A 14,873-nucleotide genomic window follows, 5' to 3' on the forward strand; every position below is an offset into this window, starting at 1 on the left:
TCTATACATAAACACTGATCACGCTGCAGAACCTCCTTCATATTTTTTTTGCAGATTACTACAGACAATGTGCTGGACAAATTTCTGCTGAACATGTTAGTCCTCCAAAACATCACGTGCCAGCACTTTGTAACTCTTTGTTTGCCACACTGTTTATTCAAGTGCCTGCAGAGCAGGCACTTGCTTATGCACCGAGCAATATGAGCAATAGCTGCCATAGGTGTCATCCTTGACCCTTTCTCTACGGAAAAGAACACATTCAAGGAAAGGCTTTGTTTCAGGGAATTAAAGAAACAGGACTTTCACTTAGAGCAGGAAGTAATCAGGCTTACTGGGCTCTGCCATTCCCATGGGAGCCCATGGTTGAAATTACCCACCCTTATCCACACAGGTTGCAGGGATGAGAGTCCTTTGGGAAATAACTGCATTTGTTCTGCCTGACTGGCTGGGCTGCAGAAGCCGCTGGGTCTTGGGTAGTGGCAAGAGATGTGTTTTTTTTTGATGGATAGCTGCCAGAGTAGTGGTGTGAATGCAGATTGTCTGAAGGAAGGGACAACAACCCTTGTCCAAGAAAAACAACAGCAACAAAAAACAACACACATAGGTTCATATGATTTGTTCACATAGGTTTGATTGGCAGACCTTTTATTGCTGGAGGGAGTTGCATGACTTTGCTCTTCAATCTGCAGTGCCTATGTGTGATCTTACATTGACTTTGGGGCTAATTAATGAAACTCAGCTTATTTGTAGGCTGAACTTGGAAGATCTGTTGTAAAGCTGATGGTGTTGTGCCTGGTGAAGCAACATAGTTGTGTAATTGATTTCATATGTATTGACAAAAAACATAATGCTGCCAGGTTCAGTAATTAAGCCACATATAGATTTTCACATGGCAAAAATGTAAGAAGAATTGAATCACAGTTATTTTGCTTTCATGTTTTGCAGAGCCTTGTTTGTAAGAGAATATTAAAAAAAAAAGAAAGTGCTGTACAAATGACTGCAGAAGTGATACGTTACCTGAAGTAGCAGAAGGGCACTATATGCATGGCAGCAATGACATGTGAATTTGTAGCCAAGCATTGAATCCCACGTCCACATTTCTAACACAGTCCTGTTTCAATTATTTTCCATGCAGTAAGTGACACTTACAGGCTCTAAGTTGGAACAAATTGTTTCTTTTTTTTCTGCCCTGACACTTTTTGCACCTTCTGCAGAGGAAAAGGAAGTGTCAAACACATATGAAATAAGGTAACATTGAAGGGACAGGGAAATAAATTGCTTGAGAAGTAAGTGCTTTTCTTGCTCAAACTTCTGTGCTCTTTCAGAGCTTGGTGGCTTTTGCTCCGACATGAGCTCCTTGAGAAGCTCTAATTTTCCTCCAGTAAAACTCATCTCAGTGCCATTCGATATACAGCAGGGTTGAAGAATAGGGAAGAGGAGCAAATGGGCAAAAGGTATGGGCCTGTTTGGCTTTTTACCTCTGCACTGCTCCAAGTGCGATAGTTGTGATGTTGTTTTAACTTAATGTGATTTTCACGTGAAAGCACTGTGAGTGCTGCTGGTAGTTACTTGCAAAAGGTTTCCTATGTATCATTTCAGGCCCCCCCATCTATGCAGGTTTCTAACAGATTAAGTTGGTACCTCTTTTTTTTTTTTTTTTTTTTCAACCTTCAAGATACACCTGAAGGTTTTAAGCACAAGCTGGTGGCCAGCAGAAGCACGGAGAGAAGATGGAACAGCAGCTGGTTTGGTGTGGTTAGGTTTGGAGGAGATAAGGAGTAGCAGCCAGTGAAGGAGCTTGAGATGAAGCTGACAGGTGGGGGATAATGGGTTATATATGGGGGGATAATTTGACCACAATGTGTGAGGAGAAGGAAACACAGATCCCAAAAAGCAGCCCTAGGGTAGAAAGATTAGAGGGGAGAACTGGGCTTGGCTCAACTGAGTTTTATGGCAGTAAATAGGAATTTGGGGCTCGTAAGCCCTCAAACACTGTGAGACTGGTGGCAGGAGGAGGGGGTTATGAAAAGACACCTCCCCACTTGGGCACCTGCCACTGGGATTTAGTTGTAGTGCGGGGCTGTCCTCACCTGTCATCTTTTCTGCTGCTGAAAAGATGGTAGTGGGGGAGTGGTCCGGGTTTATTTTGCAACATCAGCATGTTTGTGTGACAGAGATCATTAGCACCTGCAATGCCTTTAAGATCTCAGCAGGTATTGAAAGCAAACTCTCTGGATTTGTTTGAGATCAGCAGATGAAAGTTTCCCGGGAGAGATTTTTCTTTCAGCTAGAATCTATTTTCAAGCTGCTTTCTCACAGCAGTCTCGCAACTTCTTCCAAGCTACTTTTATTTTAGCTTGAAAAGCTTTTAGGTGATGATAGCCCTGGTTGAGAAGGAGATAACAGACTTTACAATGGTTTCAGTGATGTTCACTTTCCTTTAAACTGTGCAAGGAGCCCCTGACCATATTCTCTGAGCCCTTGTTAAAAGGCCTGAGGTAGGAAAATATAGCAGGTCTCAAATTTAAGCCTCTGCTTTAGAAACTTTGATCTTTGACGTATCTACACATATATTGTATTTGCAATGCAAAGATTGTTGATATGAGGAAATTTGTCAAACACAAACACTGGATCCCAGATGCATTTTGCTGTGATCATACATAAGAATCAAAAGCTACCTGGAGGTTTTCTCACTCACTGGGGAAATGGCAGCTCTTGCTGTGCCTATTGTGTGTGAGAAACACTCCGTAGCCAATAACTTAGGCTCAGGCGAGGATCTCAGTGAAGTAGTAATTTATTCGCGATTGCAATGGCGGGTGCCCCACAAGCAGGAGAGAGCGCATCTACTAGTTCCAAAATACAGTTTATATACTTTTTGATGACAGGACCCTCCCCTGTTTCCCCATTAAGTGGGTAATCCAGGTTCACAATCTATCTGATGCTTCACAAACAATGCATGGCCTTCAGTAGCCGGTCTGTCAAATTTAAATTTCCTTTTGCCATTTTTACTGTTTGAAGTGGTAATGTTTCTTCACTTATCTGACTTGACTTAACACCGTGATTTTCACCTAATTGTCCTAAGGAGTCTGGTTGTCTGCATTTTTACAAGGTCACCTACTTAAGCTTTCTTATCACTGTAAGCATATCTCAGTACCACATTCCTTCCTTCTAAACAATGTAACTCTGCAAAAACAACATTTCTATTCCTACACTGTGCATGCTAGATCCCAAAATAAACAGCTCTGGAAACCATAGCTCAGCCACACAATACTGTGCACTGATCCAGACACATATGAAGTGGAGAACACAGCAGGAAACACTTGAATAAGCACTTAAGTCATATATGGTGTTTAAAAGCAGAGCCATGTATTTTTACCAGCGTTACTCTTTGCAGAAGGAATATTTCTATTAATTGCACTCCAAAAAAAAAAAAAAAAAAAGTTGAACATTAGTTGAACATTGCCAGGAGCTCTCTGTTTTCCACTCTGTTCATTGTCTCTTTCTGGAGGAGAGGAGGAGTGAGTAAAAGAGGAGATTACCTGTCATAGCACGGATTTGGAGTGAATGACTTGGATTGTTAAAATGACAGAGTACAGCCATTTCTGCCTGCCAACTGCATTTGGCTTCTGGGTGTCACACTTACTTTTATGGATTTTTAGCTTTGGTTTATTTGCACTGAATTTACTCTTATGGATTTTTACTTTAACTCTCATAGGATGCTGAAAACGAGATGGTAGATTATAGTGTGGGGGGAACAGTCTTGCCGTTTGTATTTGTTTGACTGCATAGAGAACAGATCTGTTTATCTTGCTAGAGAGGAAGAGAAACAGCACCAGCAGTGATTGCAAGAGTTAGTTTTACAGAGAGTAATCACCCCACAATCAGGTTCATGACTAATTTCCAAAATGTGTATGTGCTAAACATAACCTTTACAGTATTTAGTAACTTTGGGATCAATATGAGAAGATATCCATCTCTCTTCCTCCTGAGACACGTGGCAGCGGCTGATTGGATGGAATGGACTTTTTAACCTCAACTCTGGGCTCTAAAGACCATGAGGGATTTAGATACTAAAAAGTCAGGCATGGAAGGACCTGGCTTTTAGGGTCCCGACTCCTAGTGCTGAGCTTCAGTATGATTCACTCTGAGAGTCTAAACGAACCTCATAGCAGATACCAAGGCAATCAGTGTGCTGGGAGAAAAGCCCTGAAGTGGCCATAGGGCAGGCTTCAGACATGCTTTTCCCCAGGAGAACACAATGAAGCTCTTTCTTTTACCTTAAAATATGCAGTCAGAGAGGAGGTGGCAATGCTACCCGTTCTTATCAAGGAGCCTCTATTTTTGTCTAATCCTATACTTGGTAGACACTGGAGGTTGCATCTGGCATTCATACATTATGTTGTCTATGATCCAAGTTTGAACTAGCTAAAAAAAAACACAAAACAAAACAAAAACTAGCACCATTTTTATTTTTATTTTATTTTTATTTATTTTTTATTTTTCCTGTTATGGTAGGTGTGTTTCTCAGTTTTTTGGCTTTGGTTGCCCTAACAAAAAAAGCTGATGGCAGAATCCTCTGTCTGTCTGTCTGTCAGACTGTCTCACCTTTCTCCTCCTGTATCTTCAGAGTCCAGGGGCCAATTTCAATCACAGCAAAGTGGTTAAGAGATCATTAACACAGTAGCCTTTCTTTAGAGCTCCTTGAAACATGTGACTAGATAAAGACACGAGATGTTAGTCTCTTCATTAAGCAGAAGATATAGCATAAATTCAGTTCAGTCTCTCTCTCCTCTCTCTCTCTCTTTTTTTTTTTCTTTTTTCTCTCCTTTTTTTTCTTTACTGGATAATGAATAAAAAACCTGAGAGATTAACTCTAGAAATGGCCTTGCTGTTGGAACAGCGTCATTTACAGCTTCCTTCTGACTGGGGTTAGAGCAGTTTGTTTCAGGAATACTGATAACGAGCTTCATAAACTTTCTTTATTTCATGGAAAATATGTTACTAAAAGATTTCTGAATTAATGGGAAACAAAAGAAAGGCAACCTCTGATTGTAGTGAAGAGAAGAAATAAAAGAACTTTCCCTTGTTCTTTTACACTTCTAAGTGGCAGAAAATTGCAAACTACTAGAAAAATAACCCTTTTCCTGTGTGTGTACTTATGTCTTCCAGTCTTTTTACTTGGATGTGAGACTCTCCTCCAGCACATCTCCTCTTCCAGAAGGGTTCGTGTGGGCAGCTCATGCCAGTCCTGAGGCCATTGCTTCTGTTTGTGGATTTAATAGGAGATTGTTTGAATGCCGGTGCCTTCCAAAGTGTGTGTTTTCAACTGTGGGCACTTCTGCCACTCTGCCAAGACCAGGAACTTCCAAATGAGCAGTCACAGCAAAACAACTTATAATATCAGCTATTGCAGGAGGTTCCAGTGAGTTGGAACTCTATTTATTATATGCTTGAGAGCCACACAGAATGGCAGAGAGCTGTGCATTAATACATGGGCAGTCAGAAGACAGACAAGGCAGATGCTGCATTAACCACAGCTCATTGGAACTTAAGAACAGCAAGTCCCTCTCCCCGTCTGTCTGGGATGGTCAATTTGCTAGCCTCTTTATATAATCCCCAGGAAACTTGCTAACATGCAGGCATGATCTAACTCCTTATTGAAATGGCAGGCAGGTAGAGGAGAGCCAGGTGTCTCCTGTTAAGTTGCTCTAACTAAGCCACTCTGTCTCTGCAATCTCAGGTTTGGTGTCTGATACAACTGACTCACATCGGGGAAATCTGTTCACGAGCAAGCAGCTGAGAAGTTTAATCGCTGCTACTCTTTTGCTGGACTGGAACAGGCAGAAATGAGCCCATGGACGAGACTCCAGCCCTCGGGCTCCGCCCTCATGTGTGCTCTGGGCTGCAGGTTCTCCGGCACTCTGGCAGCTCAGCCCTGGCAAGATGGCACAAGCAGGGAATGGCAAGCAGGCAAGGGGCAGTGAGGGAAATGATGCTGCCGAATGTGAGCCTGGTTCAGTCCTGCACTCTGGGAGAGTCTTTGAAAACCTTATTCTTTCTGTTGCTCTAATTTTCACTCTGACTCTATTCACGGTGTTATATATGGAGTGGTAATTCGTGTCGAGAAAATGGTTTATATTAATAAAGAAAGGGGAGATTTGGGAGTGTGGCCATGGGGGTTGGAAAGCCCCGTGGCTGATGATAGCATCAGACTCTTAACGATGAGGCCATCAGCAATGTAAAAGAGTTTAGGGGGAACAAAGAAGGGTGATTCAGGAGACTCCATGCAGCCTCGGGTTTCTTGTTCTCCAGCCATTAAGGCATAGAAGTTTCTGGGTGTTTGCTGTTGTTGTTATGTGCAAAGTTGTTTGACCAATAAAAAGTTGTTTTGAAAAGAACTGCTGTAGAGAGAAGGGTGTAAGAGGGGAGCCTTTCCTCAAGATAAAAAAAGGCAACACGATGAAGTTATGTCATCAATAAAGAAGCAGGAAAAAGGAGTGAAGAGGAACAGGCTGGCAGAATGGAGACCAGGACAGGAACAGGCACGTTGATCGCCTCATGAAGATAGGTTCGGCCAGACTCAGCAAACTGCTCAGAGAAGCTCGTACTGAAAGTCACTGGAAACAGGCGCACCGGAGCTGGAGAGAAGCTCAAGCTGAGAGAAGCGGAGCCGCGCACACAACTGCCCCTCGCTGGTAAGCAGCTGCGCATTATGGGGAATCATACGTCTGTAGGAACAAAGACTGTCCTGGTAACCTTACAGCTTATTCTCCTTGTTAGCAATCAGACAGTTTATGATCCTGAAATATGGAATCAAATTGAGGTCAAGGTGTGGGACTCTGCAACTAAAAGTGACAAGGTTGCAGTGGGATTGCTCGGTACCTGACAAGCAGTCCCTGAGGCCTTAAAGAGCCCTGTGGGACCGCAGTCAGAAACGTGTGGTTTGCCAAACAGTGAGGGAGCTGCGGGCTCCTTTACTGATCCGACTGCTACGCCATGGGCCCCTCTGCTGCTACAGCCATCGAAGGCTTTTGCTGTTACATCTCCTGGTGACCTGGACGACGTGCCTTTTGACCCAGGCCCTATTGGCCTTGAAAAGGAGATGGATATGCTTTTCTTCGATCCGGGAAGAACGGGATACATAAGGCCTGAAGACCGAGTTGCTTGACAACTTAAAGCAAGACATATTGTTCCCACGACTAGTCCTGGAATTCTCCGGTGTTTGTAATCAAGAAAAGGAATGGAAAATGGAGACTGTAAAGTCATGGAACTTAAAGGATTGTTTGTTACCTTTTCTGATTGTATATATATATAATACTTGGGTTTAGTATGTAAAAGCAATGTTCTGTATATTTAGCATGTTTGATGTTCGTGTGTGCGTGTTGGTGGAGCTTAGACTCCCCGCACACCCAGCGCTGTTTACTTGCTTTTTATATCTTTTATAAATATTCCTTTTATAAATATTACAAAATTCAGATTGAGTTGAGACTTCATTTATAACAACGGCTAGTTCCATATTAATTATTGTCATTATAGTATCTATACCTTTGCAAGCCATAGCTTCACAACAGAATTAAGTAACTGTCAGGTCTTCAGCAATTTGTTTGTATTTTTCCCCAAACCCTGTTGCAAACACAGTACAAATGGCAAAAGCAAGGACTAATGATTTTCTATTCCTTGTTCTAGCTATAATATTTCCCTATGCGTAATTGTCAATGCTATACTCGTTTTTTTTTTTTAAATGATCACCTGTGTTTCTATGAAACAGGTTTTCTTAACCATAAATCTTTGTATGTACATAATGATTAAGATCAGCAGCTTGAGTTTCACCTTCACTGCCTGCAAATTAAAGCTTAGAGGATGAAACCATTTAAATGAAAATAAAATGAATTAGCTACATTTTATTTTAGTTAATTTTTGGAGCACATATGGTATGTTATCTTTTTGTATTATAGATACACCAGTTCTGGATTTGCACATGATGATGAATATTGTTTGGTTTTACCATCTGGTACCTTATTCTAATAAAAATAATAATAAAAATCTGTTATTATCCAGTAAGGTCAGTCTGCTGCTGAAGCAGCTTTATATAGGAATAGAGCCTACATTTTCAATTTAACTTGCCTATTACTTAAACACTTACTTAACGTCTTGTAGATCTCTCTGAAAATGCATGACTCTAAATGTTTTTACTTTTTTTTTTTTTTTTTTTTTAAATCAATGTCTTTCTAGCAATGGAAATTTTAAATGTCCATTAACCAGAGATGTAGAGAGGAGATCAGTGACAGCAATGATACTTCTGATCACTTTGTTTGAAGGTAATTTCTGGACAGGGGAAATAACAGATGTACTGTATGTTTCTCCACTGTGTATCAGATGTGACACCTGCAACCCATCTAAGGAAGTAGCTTATCATTATATATAATTGCTTTTTAATATGATTTAAAGCAATTCATTGGGGTGTTTGAGAAGTCTCTAATAAGCGTAAACATTGAAGACCTTCAATTCTTCCTTCCCATTTCTTTTCCCACATCCACTACCAAAATAAAGTGAAATTGCATTAGTCTATTCAGATGGAAGACAAAACAAGGTATTGTGGAAAATAATTGAAGGGAGGAAAATATGAAAAAACAGTTTAAACAAAACTGTCCAATTCATCATTTCATCCAGTTCTGCATCAAGGATAGGCAAGACTATATGCAGAACCAGGGTTGGTCATGAACTAGTACATATGAATGGAGGATCAATGCTTGTAAAAACAGAGAAAAAGAAAAGCATTGGATGGGTTGGAGAAAATATGAAGCTGCTTTTTCAGATATCTTTTGCTGAACAGCCATCCAAATTCACCATAAGTCAAACAATTGGTCTAGGGCATGTTTTGCAGATGGATCAACAGCAGCCCATCTTCAGCTGGGCATGTCTGAATCTGCATGACAGATGGTGCAAACACTGACATGTATTCTCTGGATCAGATTTTTTTTATTATTTTTATTTTTTTTATCTTCCATCAATCTTTTGGCAATGTAGATTTTGGCAGCAATAGGTGGATGAGGAGTGACAAAGTATCAAAAATAAGTTAGATTTGTTTGTTGGATTTTTATCAGGCTAGCTGTGAACTGAATTATATCTAATCCTCTTTCTTATTTCTTTGGCAACATGCTGCAATGCTAGGAGCTCATGGAGGAGAGAAATAACCAGGAAAATAAAAAAAAGTATAAATATTTTTGATGTGTCAGTTAATCCACCATATCATTATTTTGTGTTTCTTGTTCTGTGAAATATGGAGAGACAAGAAAATAACTATTAGAGAAATAACTCAAAGAGGACTATTGTGGACTAGTGTTTTTTTTTTTTTTTTTCCATTAGACCTTGAAAAGTAGTATTCAAACTGTATTTCTGACACTGATATTGACTCTCATAAAGTTGTAAGGCATTTTTTAAAATTCAAACTCAGAAAAGTATGGAATAACAGACATTGGTGGAAAACACATTGGACTTTTCAGGGATTTCAGGGATTTGTGAACCAGGAATGCAGTGTTAAATGATATTACTAATTATTTCTAATTACTGCTAATTATTTTTATTCAAAGTCAGTGTGACTGAGTGCACAAAAGGAGAAAAGTAGTCCTAAGGAAAGTCTTAGCCAGGTGCTTTCAGGATGTTAGATACATATGTAGGCATTCTGCACTTCATATTGCCCAGTGCTGCAGCCCCTCAGAGGCCTGAATGCTCTGTGCTGTATATGTATAATAATAATGTATCTATTAAGAATTACTCTATATTGGTTTTTAAATGCTTTGGAGTTTTTATTGATTTTATTTCTATTGATCTTATTTTCATTGATCTTGGTTTAGAACATGGCTTCAAAGGACCATGTGATAAAGAGAGGATTAAAGTTGGTAATTGAACATAAACTGACTCTTTTACTCAGAGTGCAACCTGCCATCGAGGAAAAGGATCAGTGATGCCTGGTTTTAAGATCTTTATATAATTTTTCTCCATATTGAACTTCCAGTATTTATCCCAGTGCAATCATTGCTCTGGGATTACCCTTTTCAGTTTAAGGCAAGAGACTCTTGCATGGGGCATATTGGCAAACCCTGCTCTCACCAGTTTTCAGTGATCTGAGCCTGGAGACATACAGGGGTCATGACCTAGAGTTTAGATTTATGTCAAGACTGTAACACTTTTTTTTGCCCCAATCACTTGGCTGCTACTTGGACTAATGAATAGCTAAATGTCATGCTTGCTTGAAAAACTCTACTGATACTTTGTCAAAATTTGAAAGCAGAAACGGGGAAAAAATGTATCCCCTTGTAATTCTCTAATTCTCCCCACTTTTTAAAAGGAATGAGAACGGGGCTAAGTGTTAGAGGAAAATGACGGAGCATGGTCAGAACTGTTGTGCCAAACTAAGGTTCTCTCAGATATCATCATTTTATTTTCTAGTTACAGATTAACTTTTTTTTTTTTTTTTTTTTTTTTAAAGTCTTTTAGAATATGGGAATGAACACAGCTATGACTTGTTCAGACATTTTGTTTCTTGGTTTTAAGCCTATGGCTCAGTGCCTTTCAAAGATTCTAAATGTAGAACAAATCTGTCTGCATATATACATTTTTGAGGGCAGGTGGCAGCAGAGGAATGGCAAACATTTTTTCAAGCATTCAACTTAGAAAACACCTCCATCAAGGCTGCCTATTTTGATGAAAAAATGCAAAACACTAAACCTTGAAAAGTAGGGACCTTGATTGTTCAGAAATAGTAGAAGGCTGTGGCTTAATAGCTCTGTATGTACTCTGTGTGTTTTGATATCATGTATCAATCGTGGTTCTGCTAACTTGGTTTAAAATAATTAGTTCAATGCATTTTATTTAACAAAGCATAATATCAATTCAGTGGTAAACATGATTGTGATGATTTTTGTGCTCCTTTAATGCAACCATCAATTATGTGCTGCTATGAGCTCAGACCACACTCTTGAATGGTCTGCAAAGACAAATTACTTCCCCTTGCTGCACAAAAGATGCTTGTTTGTATTGCTGCTTCACTAACCTTGAGAGGTTATGATTAGGAACAAACACATCCCTCGGATAGATGCATGGATATTGGAGTTAAATCAAATTATTCATTATGAATCTTCAGTATAAAGGTTATCATGATATATTTAAAGGCAGCCAATAAGAGAAATTATGTTTTAAAATATTGACCATCAGAATAAAGAGTGCAGAATGACACCTCAGTTACGTGAACAAGCAAGTGAGTTGAACAGCAAAGACAACTGGACAAACTGCTCAGGGTAGTTTTCCACCACAGTGAAAATCTAAATGGTCTGTTCTTGCCAAAGCAAATTCAGATATAACCACCCCTGGCAGGAAAAATATATAAATAAATTCAATTCTAAGAGAAGGGGTGACTCACTGCTGAGAATTAGGAGAACTAGTCATACTCATCTCCTAGATCCAGACCAAATTTTGCATATGACTTTTTTTTTTTAATTGTTATTATTTTGTAGGCATTTTGACTGGTATCATTAATCTATACATACTTTGAAAGCAAAAGTTCTTATGATATTGTTAGGTCTATAAAACAACTGTGTTTTTGTGATGATTCTGGCAAGTTTTCTCCTCCTCCTCCTCTTCCTCTTTCTCCTTCTCTTCCTCCTCTTTCTCCTTCTTCTCCTCCTCTTTCTCCTCCTTATCCTCTTTCTCCTCCTCCTCCTTTTTCTCCTCCTCCTCCTCCTTTTCTTCTTCTTTTCAGTCTCAACATCCACCTTTAAAAAAAAAACACAAAACACACAAAAACAGTCTCTTAATGTTCCTTCCCTAAAGCACTGTTCTTTTTTTTGGTGGTGTTTAAAGAAGTAGGATCAGGAGTGTGCTTGGATAGTTCAAACTCTTTATTCCATCATTCAGTGACTGTGTATGTGCTACTGTTCCTCCAGTTCACCCAGCTTTGGGCTTTGTTGGATTCCTTTGAACTGTTTCACAGTGTCTCCTTTCATCTAAATTTATCCAAGTAACTGGCAAACTTTGCCACATTACTGCTCCTCCCCTAGTCAAAAAAATTAAGTCTATACATTTCTGCCTGAGTATGGAAATCATGCAGCTCCCAAGTGTTATCTTTTTTCAATGATTAAAGTAAATCATTCATTTCTACTATTTTACTTCTTGCAAGACTGCTTAGTTTAATGTTCTCTAGAGGACTTGACAAAAGGCTTTTGAAAATCCACATAAATTATTCTGACTAACTTTATTCATTATTTGTTGCTATTCTCAAAAAATCCTAAGAGAATATAGGGCTCTGATTTTTCAGAGAAGCCACATGGGTTTAGAGAAGCCACGTGGGTTTGTCCTCATGGCAACATGTGCTGTTGCTTAGATTGGAAACTTTTGGAAACAAAGACTGCCTTCTCTGTTATTTTTTGAAAAGTACATCACTTAGCCAGACAATGTCCTCAATGAAGTATTGAAGCATTATGAGTACATTGTAAACACTACTGTCACTAGTTCTAGTTCTGACCATTATTATACTAATTCCCAGATATCAAGTCTGGGTTTGGTTTATTATCAGATATCATCATAGGCTTCTTTTAAAGATGAATAAACCACCAAAACAGTTTATTACTAGCTGAAAATAGGTGTTCATGACCTGTGTTTACTGCACGTATGCCAAGAGTACTACTAAGTTTTTTCTTTAGCTTTTTTTTTACAGTCTTGAAACTTCTAGTATTCCAATAAACCTGACAAAACCACCGGGACTAATTAGGAAATAACTCTGAATCATTATGAATCAGGATAATTTCCTAATTATTGCTGTTTCATCTTATAGATTTAATTATTGTACTTTTCTGTTTGACTGGCTTAAATTTCCAAGTCTTGAAAGTTCAGACAATGGTCACTTTTAATTTCAGTTATTCTGCAGTTCTACTATAAGTTTAACAACAGATATATCTTCAGCCACTTATCTTTATGTTGCTTATTGTTTTAGCAAGGCAGTGTATGAGAGAAGATTCTGTGTTCCAAATTGTGTCCATTGCCTCTTGTCTTGGCACCACACATAACTGAAAAGAGCCTGGCTCCATCCTATTTACACCCTCCCTTTAGGTATTTATAGACCTATTGATGATATCTTCCTCAGCCATCCCCAGGATGAACTGTCCCAGATTTGTCAGCCTTTCCTCACAGAAGAGATGCTGCAGTCTTCTCACCATCTTCATTGCCCTTCATAGGAATCTCTCTGGTAGCTCCATGTTGAGTCCCTTTCCAAACTGGATTTTGATGTTCCAGGTCCAGTTTGCAGCCGCAGTCTCAATAAGAGCCAATAAAAGCAGAGTCAATAGACATTTCCACAGAATGTATGGCCATGGCAGGAATGACTTGTACCCCCTTTCAGCCTGTTCTTTCCCTAAAAATAAAATAGGACTGCTTTGAAAGAGTTATTCCTGTCAATGGATAATGGATAATTTTAGTCTCCATCTCCATCAGAGTGGATTGAGTTGGACTGAGTTTGTCTTTTATGGAAGATGTGACTTCTATTCTTCGCAAGGATGGCAGCGCTGAAGCCATTAGACTCCTTCTCAGCATGTCTATGGCTATCCTCATCTAGCAACAGTTTTCAGATTCATCCATTAACAGGATGTGATCTGATCATTACAGAAGACTGAAGATGATGTTACTTGAAATGTGACCTTGCAAGTGATGGCCACGTACTATTTGCAGAGCTACCTTTTGCAGTTCAGAGCTAGACAACAGATGTTTCTTATAACAAACAGGCAATATCCTCTTATATATGACTTCGTTTTGCTGAGTTAAGCTGGTTAATATCAATTCTTAATCTCATTTACATGTACTGGAGTTCTATGCCACTTTTGTTGCCTAACATACTGCTGAGAAATTAATTAAATTGTAAAGAGTATCAATGAGGGGTAGCATTCATCTGTCATACAGCAGCTGTGATACAGATCACCGATAGAAAAAAATATCCTAGAAAATAGAAATTATTTTATTTGTTGTGTTGGTGGCTAATGGAAAACAATAGAGAGAAAATTTGAAGCTAAGCCTTGCAAGGCAATAAATGACCCAATAAATGTACATAAAGATGCACTGGTTGTCAGAGTTTTGCTTTCTTGTACCATTAAACAAATAAATTAGTGTTCCCTTTTGGTGATCTGTATTGGAATAATCTCAGATAATATGATGGGTCGCTTAAAAAGAAAGTACTTTGGTATGCTCCCAAATTTAAATAAATAATATATTTGTTTAGAAGTGTTTAGATAATAAAAATATCAATGTGAACAGTTTTGCATTATCAGATTTCCAGAACACATCTAGCAATTATGGAAATTTTGAAAAAGATATGTCTTTGAAGCACTCTATTGAATGCCATACACTCAATTTTTTTTTTATTTTTATTTTTTAAATTATCTTTTTTCTCAGTAAACTATATCTTACTGGCAAGTTCTATAACATCAGCTTAAATTACATTTGTGTTTTCTTATTCCTGTTTGTGAATTTCTATTTGCTTCCATTTGGTTTCAGAATTCTTACAATATTTCAAAAAAACAAAACAAAGCAAAACAAAACAAAAACATGTCTTATGCTCATCTAAAATACATAAAATAATCAGTTATTAATTTTCATCCCTAGTACCCATTTTGGAAATGTGGAATATTTTGTTCACCACCAACTGACATCCATAGATTCTAATACATTTTCTAAAACATATTGTGGTACAATAAAAAAAATGTTCCCCTACCAGGGAATGACAATCCCATAAACATGTGAGAAAATTGACAGATTTGGAGAATATTCTACAAACAGACACAGAATTTTGTATTTCTGCTAGTTTAATCCTCTTTATGCTCAACTCACAT

The sequence above is a fragment of the Anas acuta genome, chromosome 8, assembly GCF_963932015.1.
Source record: "Anas acuta chromosome 8, bAnaAcu1.1, whole genome shotgun sequence".
Lineage (NCBI taxonomy): Eukaryota > Metazoa > Chordata > Aves > Anseriformes > Anatidae > Anas > Anas acuta.